Raw genomic sequence first — 10130 nt, 5'->3', positions numbered from 1 at the left:
ATATTAAAAATTATTATTTTGCCAAATAATAATTTTTAATGAATTAATTTCCACATAATTTTTTGGGCGACATTAATTCCTTAGCTTCATCTTTTTCTTAGCTACTGCTTGTCCTTGGTCTTCTAATTTATTAAAATAAATTATAATAATTTTATTTGTGAAATAAATAAATAAAAAACCAAGGAAAAGCAGCAGCTAAGGAATTAATGTGAGCAAAGAAATTAAGTGGTAAGCAACATTAATTTCTTCCCAAAATAACTACATCATAATTCTTTAGACATTTATTCATTTAACGAATGTTATTTTGTTTGTTTCAAACGGTTTTTAATAATCAATAAAAAAAAATTTATGTCGGTAACAACAGTATTTTCTGAAAAAAATATCGGATATCAATATATCGGGGTCAAAAAATATCGGCGATAATATATCGATATATATCAATATAATATTGGCCATTAAATATATCGGTGACTATCGCACATCCCTAGACTGGTAGCAGTCTGTTGCAGTCGTTGCAGTATTGCAGCTCAATGATAGCAAGATACGGTCTTGAAATCAAGATTACAAACCACGTGGCAATCGACTTTATAAGGTATGTAAAGTTAAATACTATTTTATTCGCGTGCATCGGAAAAAAAAATGCATATAAAATACAATCAATTTACGGAGAAAAAAAAACGACAAAAATTGTTGAGAAAACAGGAGAAAAATTGTTGTGCTGCACAGCAAAGTAGTGGCCATGTTAGAACTCTACAATATTTGTTCTGCCGATTGTACAGTTTTTTGTTCATCCGGTAGAGTAATAATTGCCCTGTTGTTTAAGGTACAACCAGGGAACATTAAAAATAATGTCGATTTTACGAATTTTATAGACTAGATAATTGAAATAACGATACATCTTTCTATGTAATCAGTTTTAATTGTTTCAATATTTGTTTTTGATTAATTAAGGTTGTTTGTAAATATTTGAGTTTCTACTCGATTTTTTTTTGATTAGGCTTTTTTTTAAAATGAAATAATTATCTATGTTGACAATTTATTTCAGTTTTTTTTGCCTCGGCTTTTTTTAGATAATGAATGTCAAAGTTGACAACTTTTATACTCTCGTCTCGAATATTTTTATCTCTCGTCAGCTATCTTTCGTCTCGTCTCGACTTTTCTCGGTCAATAATTCATCTTTGGTAGTCCCGAGTGGAAATTTCAGTCCGATTCGGATCCAGGACGGATCCGGTTTACCTGATTACATATCCGAATCGGATCAGGCTGGCCGGATCCGATTCGGACTGAAAATGTAACGCCGGCTAGGCTCCGAATCGGATCCGGTGAACCGGATCCGGTTACAATAAGGACACCGTGGCTAAATCGGATACCAAATTATGTATCCGAAATTACATTTAAATCGGATCCGATTTTACATCCAAAACGGATCCGATTTTACATCTAAAACGGATCCGATTTTACATCCAAATTGGATCCGATTTTACATTCAAATCGGATCCGATTTTACATCCAAATCGGATCCGATTTTATATTTAAACCGGATCCGAATTTTGTTTTAAAAAAATTTTGATTTAAAAAAAAAAATATATTTGCTTTTTTCAATTATTTTTTTTAACAATCATTATTAACAATATTTTTATCTTAGAAAATTCAACCTAAACTAAACTAAAATTCCGGATTTTGCGGGGATCGATCTCGGGGCTATTCTGTTCAAAGTCGGCAACTCTATCCTATTGACCACGGCGGCGTACGTGGAATCCATAAAATCAAAAGTCCTTTACAAGTGTAGAAAAAGTTTCAAAAATTACAATAGAAAAACTTGATATGATTAATTCTATATATATGCAACAATGTATTTAATATTATCAAAAAATAAAATGACATTCTGAAATTAATTTTTTTTTTTTTTTCAAATACTTGGATCCGTTTCAATCAGGAAAACTGATCCGGCTTACCTTAGCCAAGCCTGACCGAATCCGGAAGTTAACTTTGACAAAAAAAACAAACTTCAATTAAAGTCCGGCATTCCGGATCCGATTCGGATCAGGATAGAGTAAGGAAAACCGGATCCGGTTAGCCTTAGCCAAACCTGACTAAACCCGGAGATAACTTTGAAAAAAAAAATAAAGTCCGATTAAAGTCCGGCAATCTGGATCCGATTCGGATCAGGAAAGAGTAAGGAAAGCCGGATCCGGTTAGCCTTAGCCATAACGGATCCGAAAAGGGTCAGGAAACCCGGATCCGGATTACCTTAGCCATACTGGATCCGATTCGGATCAGGATCCGGCCAAGCCGGATTCAATTTCCACTCGGGCGTGTTTTTTACAATATAAATAATAGATCCATTACTTTGATTTTTTTATAATTTTTTTTTAAATTTTTTAATGCGAATTATTTATGCTTAGATATTATTTGGTTATTCCAGTAATTTTTCTGCGAAAAACAAATATAATATGGAGAATAGATATATGTTATCTACTGTACTATACATAAAACAAGAAGCAATATAAATTATATTATAATCAACATTGATGAAAAAAAATCAAAAATTTATTATAATAGATTTAACAAAATTATGAAAGCATTTAAAGTATAATCAATGAACCAAAAAAAAATTTATTGAAAACGTTTTCAATAAATTTTTTTTTGGTTCAGTGATTATCTTTAGATGCTTTCATAATTTTTTGTACAAGTAATCTAAAACGGGTTAAAATTGTATTGTAAGTAGATTGAAAATATATAAAAATTAAAAAAGATAAAAACTAAAATATTTATCTTTTGACTTTTCTCTCGCATATCGACATCGGTGTCTCGTCTCGTCTCGAGTTCTCTCGTTTATCGCGGCATCACTAAATTGCTTGCTTGCTAGCAGTAGCAGCAGTAGTGTTAGTATCTGTCTGTATATGCACAGACACACTGAAAAGCCAATTTTCAAGGCAGAAGCGCAACAAAAGTTCGGGTACCCGGGCATAAAATTTAGCCTTACGATATACGGGCCCCTCAAACTACAAATATTGGTTCGACTATGAACTTTTACAAACAACCTTAACTGTTGAAGTTGATCCTTTTTTTCGAGGTTAAACATAGGCTCTTACGGAAAATAATGTTCGGCTTTTCATAATACCCCGCTTTTCAAAAACTCAAGGATGAAACTAGAAAAAAAGACGAAAAAACGTTAATAGATGATAATAAATTTTTGTCTTTGTCTAAATACTTGAGTAGAAGTGAGAAACAGTATTCTCTTTCTAATTTTTCGTTAATTTCGCAACTGAATTCACCTAGGTCCCTCATGAGTATATAATGTTTTTAGGAAACATCCGCCAGATGTCTTTAATTTTGCCTTGGTTGTACCTTAACAAATTTTGTCATGCTTCAAACAAAAATAAAAAATTGATAAATATACAACAAAATTTGTAATGCTCCAAAAAAAAATTTTTGTATTTAGTTTAATAATTTTTATTATTCCACATAACGAAAATTCGCTAAAACCATATTTTTTTTTTTCAAAATTACGGAATAAATTTTTATTATGATAATTAAAAATAAGAAACAAACAAATTAATTCAAATTACGATGCTTTGATATATTTTTGATATTTATTACCAAAGATTAAAATAAAAAATCTCTGGATTAAGGTCGAAAGTAAAGAAAATTTCCCTTTTATGAATTTTTGATTTTTTGAGCTTAAATGAAAGCCTGAATAATTATCTATTTCCATGAATTATTTCAAATTTTTCTCACTAGTTTTTTTTAAGATAATTGATGTCAAAGTTGACAACTTTAACACACAAGGATATGGATAGAACACACATTTACGCTTGTAATTAAAAAAAGTCTTTCTATTTCTTTTATTCGTCGTGCTGCCTCATGTTTTTTGGCTATGGTAGTATGTGTGTGCCTATCCAGATGGAATACAGACACGCATACTATCAAGAACCTGTCAGTGAATATATTTGGACAGAGGGACACTGAAAATATTTTTTATAACCATATGTAGATGCGCACCCTCTTGGGCCCAAGCTTTGTTCGACGATGGGATTTACTTTCGACCTTAAGGGAGTACCTCTGCGATAATCGAAATAGAAAGTCTAGAAAAAAGCGTAGTATTGATTGCAACAAAAAGTCTACATCGGAGCCCGAAATTTTTGCCAGATACTGTACAAATCCCAGCCAATCACGGCCAAGTTGTGTTCAGGAAAACGCTCGGATAAATGTGTACTTGTGTTTGTGCGAATGTATGATGCTTGTTGTGACAGCTGTTTATTTATAGTTGTAAATTGCAAATAAACTTCAAAGTTACTGGAGGTTACTGTTGATTGTGAACAATAAAATTAGCCATATTGCATGCATGCCACTTGCTTTTGTTACTTATTACAACTGTAAATAGTATGTTTATAATTATTATTGATAATTAAATAATATTTTTTTGATTTGTACTTATTAAAATTCATGGAAAAAAAATTATGTCTACCCAGCACAACAAAAAGTGACAGGATAGGATTTCGCCTCTAGTTTTTCGTGCTGTCAGAACAATTTTAGTCGTTTTTTTTTCTCCGTGATATTGATTTGTATCAAGTTTTTTCCATTAAATTTTTTAAATTTAATATTTCCCAGCATCATAATCCATTGTGATTTTTTTTTTTTTTTAAGTTGCACGAAAATTAAAAATGGAGACTGATTCAAATGAGATAAATATGGACAGTGCAGATTTAATTCCTTCCGAATGGCATGAAAAATTCCTTACATTTTTAAAAGAAGAAGTAAGTTTTAGATTATATATAAATATAGTCTGAATATTATATATATATGTATATAGTCTGAATATATTATATTTTTATACAGCTATACTGTAATTATTTATCGTTAATTGAATTGAAAAATAAATTATTAATTTTTTTCATATAGAAGGAGTCAAAAATAGCTGAAAATAAAGAATTATATGGATCTAGTGATTCCGAAAATGATGATGATAACGATGATAATACCAACGATGATGATGATGAAGATGAAAGTGATTATGATGATTATTATTATGATGATGATGATGATGATGATGATGCTCATACTAATACTTACGATGAATATAGAAAAAAACGACAAGCACAGTGTGATTCGCGTATGATTCGCATGACTCCTCTAATTGCTAGTCAACCACGACTCGAAAAAAGTAAGAAAATAACAACACTATAATTTTTAATGATATAGAAATATAATTTTGTATTATACTCTTAATAGTAAATATACTAATGAAAATATTTAATTAATTTTTCAGTATGTAAAGATGAGAAGAACAAATTTCTTTCTAGCTGCTTTACAAATTATACACTTCAGAGCAATGAAAATTATTCAGTTGATGAAATACATAAAAAAAAAAATGATCTAAAATACTTACTGAATCTTTGTGGATTCAATTTAACAAGTCTGGATTTATCATGTTATCCTAATTCTCAAATAATGCTGATAATCAATGCTAATTGTCCAAATCTTTGGGAACTTGCATTAGGGTTTAAAGAAATAACAAGTCAAGATTTTGAAAATTGTTTTTCTAATATATCTCACCTTCAAAGGCTGACGATTGACTGGAAATGTAAAAATTCAACTCTACCAATGACTTTAGCCAAGTCATTAGAACAAATTAGTGGAACTTTGACAAATTTGGAACTTTTGTGTGGCTTTCTAGAAAATGATATTTTTTCACTAGATTCATTAGCTCCGGTAAATTCGAATTTGTAATAAATATTATATCACAATAATAAATGTTATCCATTTTTTAAAATTATTTTTTTTTTTTAGGTATTTCCTCGTCTAATCCTTTTAAAAGATTTAAGAATAAGGAAATTTGGACTAAGTCAACTATTACTCCAGTCGATAAGTGAAATAAAAAATTTGGTTGATCTAAGGATAATATTTCGTTGGCAAAAAAATGTTCCAATGTTTGATACAAGAATCAATATGTATCCAATCGGGAATTTGAAAAATCTCTGGTTTTTATGGATTGATTGTGATTATGGCGTTACAGATGAACTTCTGATTAATATTTGTAATAATAATAGAAAGTTAAAGAGTTTACATATAACTGGCAGAAATATAACTGATATTGGTATGAGTGCAATTAATAATTTAAAACAATTGCTTTTTTTAAATCTTAGTTCAACTTCTGGTCTTTGTTTTCCGCGAATAGCAAAAAATAAATTTATCACTGATGAATCAATTCAATGTTTATTTAATAAAAGACTGACATCGTTGAATATATCAGATTGCATCAATATCACTGATAAATCAGTATTTAAACTTGTTGAAAACTTACCAAATTTAACATGTTTACATATTAAAAATACAAAGATAACTCGTGAAGCTGTCGAAAATATATATGAATTAAAAAAACAACGTAATGAATCAATACAAGTACATCATTCGGTTCAAAATAATTATTGATTATTTTCAAATCATTTGTGGAATCAAAAGTTTTTTTTTTTTTTTTGAGTCTAGAGTTAGATAAGTATAAAAATTATTATATAAATGTAATGAACAACAATAAAAACAGTTTTATTCTCAATCAATTTATTTTCGTTTGTTTGTTATTTCTCGATCTGAAAATAATTTAAAATAGTGTTACGTACCAAGTTGAAAAATTAAAATTAAACTATGAAATAACAAAAAAAAAGAAAGTATATGTTAACCAAAATTAAATAGGCAAATAATCATAGAATAATTAAAATACATCAACTTGGTATTTCACGTTAATATTAAAAAATCCTCTTATTTTGTTATTCCCTACAGGGTAACGGGTTAGGAGGGAATGTGTATGATTGTAGATGTACCTTTGATGTAAGAATTAATCCGAAACAAATATTGTTGAGAGCGTGTCAATCTGGATGGTCGCCTGTTGATGTTGGTAGTCTCGAATAATCCAAACGGTAAAATAAACTCGAAGCACAGAAAAACAACACCCCGGAAAAATGTCACAGTCAATTATTTTATAAAGTATTAGGAACAGTCCATTGATAAACAGAAAAATAATAATTCAAACACAAAGATTATTTAACTTAAATTCACTCTAAAATTTTATTTATTAGCACGAAAAGATTAAATTGATTTTATTATTTATTTAATTTGATTTTATAAAATTTAAATTTAAATTTAATTTAGATATTGCCCAAACAAAAGTTGTCGCAAGAGTGAAGCTCCTTAAATTATAAAATAATAATTCCCATAAAAATTAAATTAAAAAGTAGAGATGATCTTAGGTGGAAACATCTTTGACCAATCAAAATTGATGGTTCTCATGATAGTCAGCATTTAATTGTTGCTGAGATATTATTCTAAATAATTAATAAATTCAACGGATGTTAAATATCGAGTTGCTGATTTAAAAATGCAACTGCGGCATGAGAAAATAAAATTTAAAATGAAAAATTATATTGAAAAAGTAAATAATATTTGAAAAATGTCCATGAGGCAATATTATTATTAAAAAATAGAAAGATAAAATTTATGTGCTACTCGATATTGTACTATATCCCTTGAATTTACCAAATATTATTTATTAATTAATTATTTTTAAATATTAAAATACCAGTACGTAACAATAGTAAAAATAATATATTTTTAGTATTTGTTATCCAATTAATTATAATGAATAATTTTTATATAATAAAAAAAATAGTAAAAAAACTGTTAAAAATTAACACACTTAAGTGTTAAAAATAGTATTAGTTTTATTTATTTATATTTTAATATTTTTCATTTATAAATTTCTTATAGCAAATGATCATTTTACATCAGATTGACATTGCTGTTAATTTTTACAACTGCATTGAGGCATCACGTTTTGCAAGATTTCTCTCATCTCTTGTAAACCATTGAAGAAAGAAAATTGAAGGTGCAAGAAAATTTTAATGATAATTATTTTCATCTTTTTTTTAAAAATTCATATTATAGTTTTGGAAGTAGTGAAATATGAAATAAAAAAATTTAATCAAACCACAAACATTTACTGTATTTAATAACACACGATACATAGATGTGCGTTAAATTAATTTTGAGCTGAAAATATACATTATTGAAATTAGCTGTTTTCGTTAATAATCAATAATTAATTTTATTATTAAATAAAAAAGCAATTATGATGAATAAACTCTTTGTATAAATTTGTATTCTTTATTTTTCAAATAAAAAATTAATCAATAAATTCTATAAATAATTATTTAATAATATAATTATTGATGAATTATTGATATTTATATTTACATAGATTTCCATCGAGTTGAAAAAAATAATAATAAAAATAAAAATAGACATTAGAAAAAAATTATAGAAAGGTAAAAGGTATATTCATTGTTATCATATGACACTTGTGATTAAGTTCAGAACAATAATAATAATAATAATAATAATAATAAAGGGGGTATTTCGAGAGGGTGATGAATTTGTTGTTGGTAAAAGGTTTTATAGCATGACGCACCAAACGAAACGGCCAATCCCGGAAATAAAACAAAAATTACAAAGCAGTATAGTAATTTCTATTCAACATGGGTTTTAATTTTTAGTTAAAATTTCTCTCAGTGTATACATCCATATTATATAAGCATATTATATATATAAATATATGTGCTATAAATTCAAATTGAATATTCTAATACTAATGTATAAATATCGAATATTATTTTTTAAAAAAAATTACATTTATTGTTTTTTAAGCTGATTCAGTATACGAATTTGAAAAAATAAAAAATAATGTTTAATCTTTCAATCATTCAACGAAAATTTTGGAGAAAGAGAGAAAGAGAGAGAGAGTCTGGGATTGCCGTCAACCGTACTGTACGGCCCTCATGTATCGAAAGGTACGTGTACCTTTCGATATGTGAGGGCCGTAAAGGCAGTAGCAGTCAAGCAGTGTTGCAGTATTGCAGTCTTGCAGTCGTTGCAGTTCAGTTGCATAGCAACAGATAGCGAGATACGGGCTTACAAGCAAGGTTACAAACCACGTGGCGATCGACTTTATAAGGTATGTAAGGTTAAACACTATTTTATTCACGTGCATCGGAAAAAAAATGCATATAAAATGCAATCAAGTTTTTTCGATTGAATTTTTCAAATTAAGTATTTGACGGTATAATAATTCATTGCGATTTTTCTTTTTTTTTTAAGTTAAACGAGAATAAAATATGGAGACTGATTCAAATGAGATGAATATAGAGACTGCAGGTTTAAGTCCTACCGAATGGCATAAAAAATTCATTTCATTTTTAGAAGAAGACGTAAGTTTGGAATTATTTATTATATTTTTGGAGCTACGGTAATTTTTCGATTTTCATTAAATTAAATAATAAAATATTAATTTTTTTTTTATACAGGAAAAGTTATCAGCAATATTTTTAGATGATGAAGTTATAGAATCCTTGAAAATCGATTATGGAGATAATGACGATGAATATGAAAAAGAACAAAAAGCACATTCTCATTTGCGTATGATTCGCATGGCTCCTCTATTTGCTGGTCAACCACGACTCGAAAAAAGTAAGAAAAGAACAACACTATAATTTTCAATGATATATATATGTAAAAAAAAATTTTGTATTATACTCTAAATTGTAAATTTACTAATGAAAATATTTAATTAATTTTTCAGTATGTAAAGATAGAGAGAACGAGTTTCTTTCTACAAGCTTGACACATTATACATTTCATCAGATCGATGAAAATGATTCAGTTGAATTATATAAAAAAACAAAGGATTTAAAGTACCTGTTGAATCTCTGTGGAATTAATTTCACATGTCCAGATTTATCATGTTATCCTACTTCTCAATTAATGCCAATAATCAATGCTAATTGTCTAAATCTTTGGGACCTTGCATTAGGATTCAAAGAAATAAAAAGTCAAGATTCTGAAAATTGTTTTTCTAATATGCCTAACCTTGAGAAGCTGTCGATTTACTGGAACTGTGGAAAAACTCTACCAATGACTTTATAGCCAAATCATTAGAACAAATTGGTGGAACTTTGACAAATTTACAACTTTTATGTGACTTAAAAGGAAATGATTTGTTCTCACCAGATTCATTGGCTCCAGTAAGTTTGAAATTCTAATAAATATTATATTACAAAAAAAAAAATGTTGATTAATTT

This window comes from Aphidius gifuensis, linkage group LG2 (genome assembly GCF_014905175.1).
Source record: "Aphidius gifuensis isolate YNYX2018 linkage group LG2, ASM1490517v1, whole genome shotgun sequence".
Lineage (NCBI taxonomy): Eukaryota > Metazoa > Arthropoda > Insecta > Hymenoptera > Braconidae > Aphidius > Aphidius gifuensis.
Note: the sequence above shows the minus strand (reverse complement) of the source record.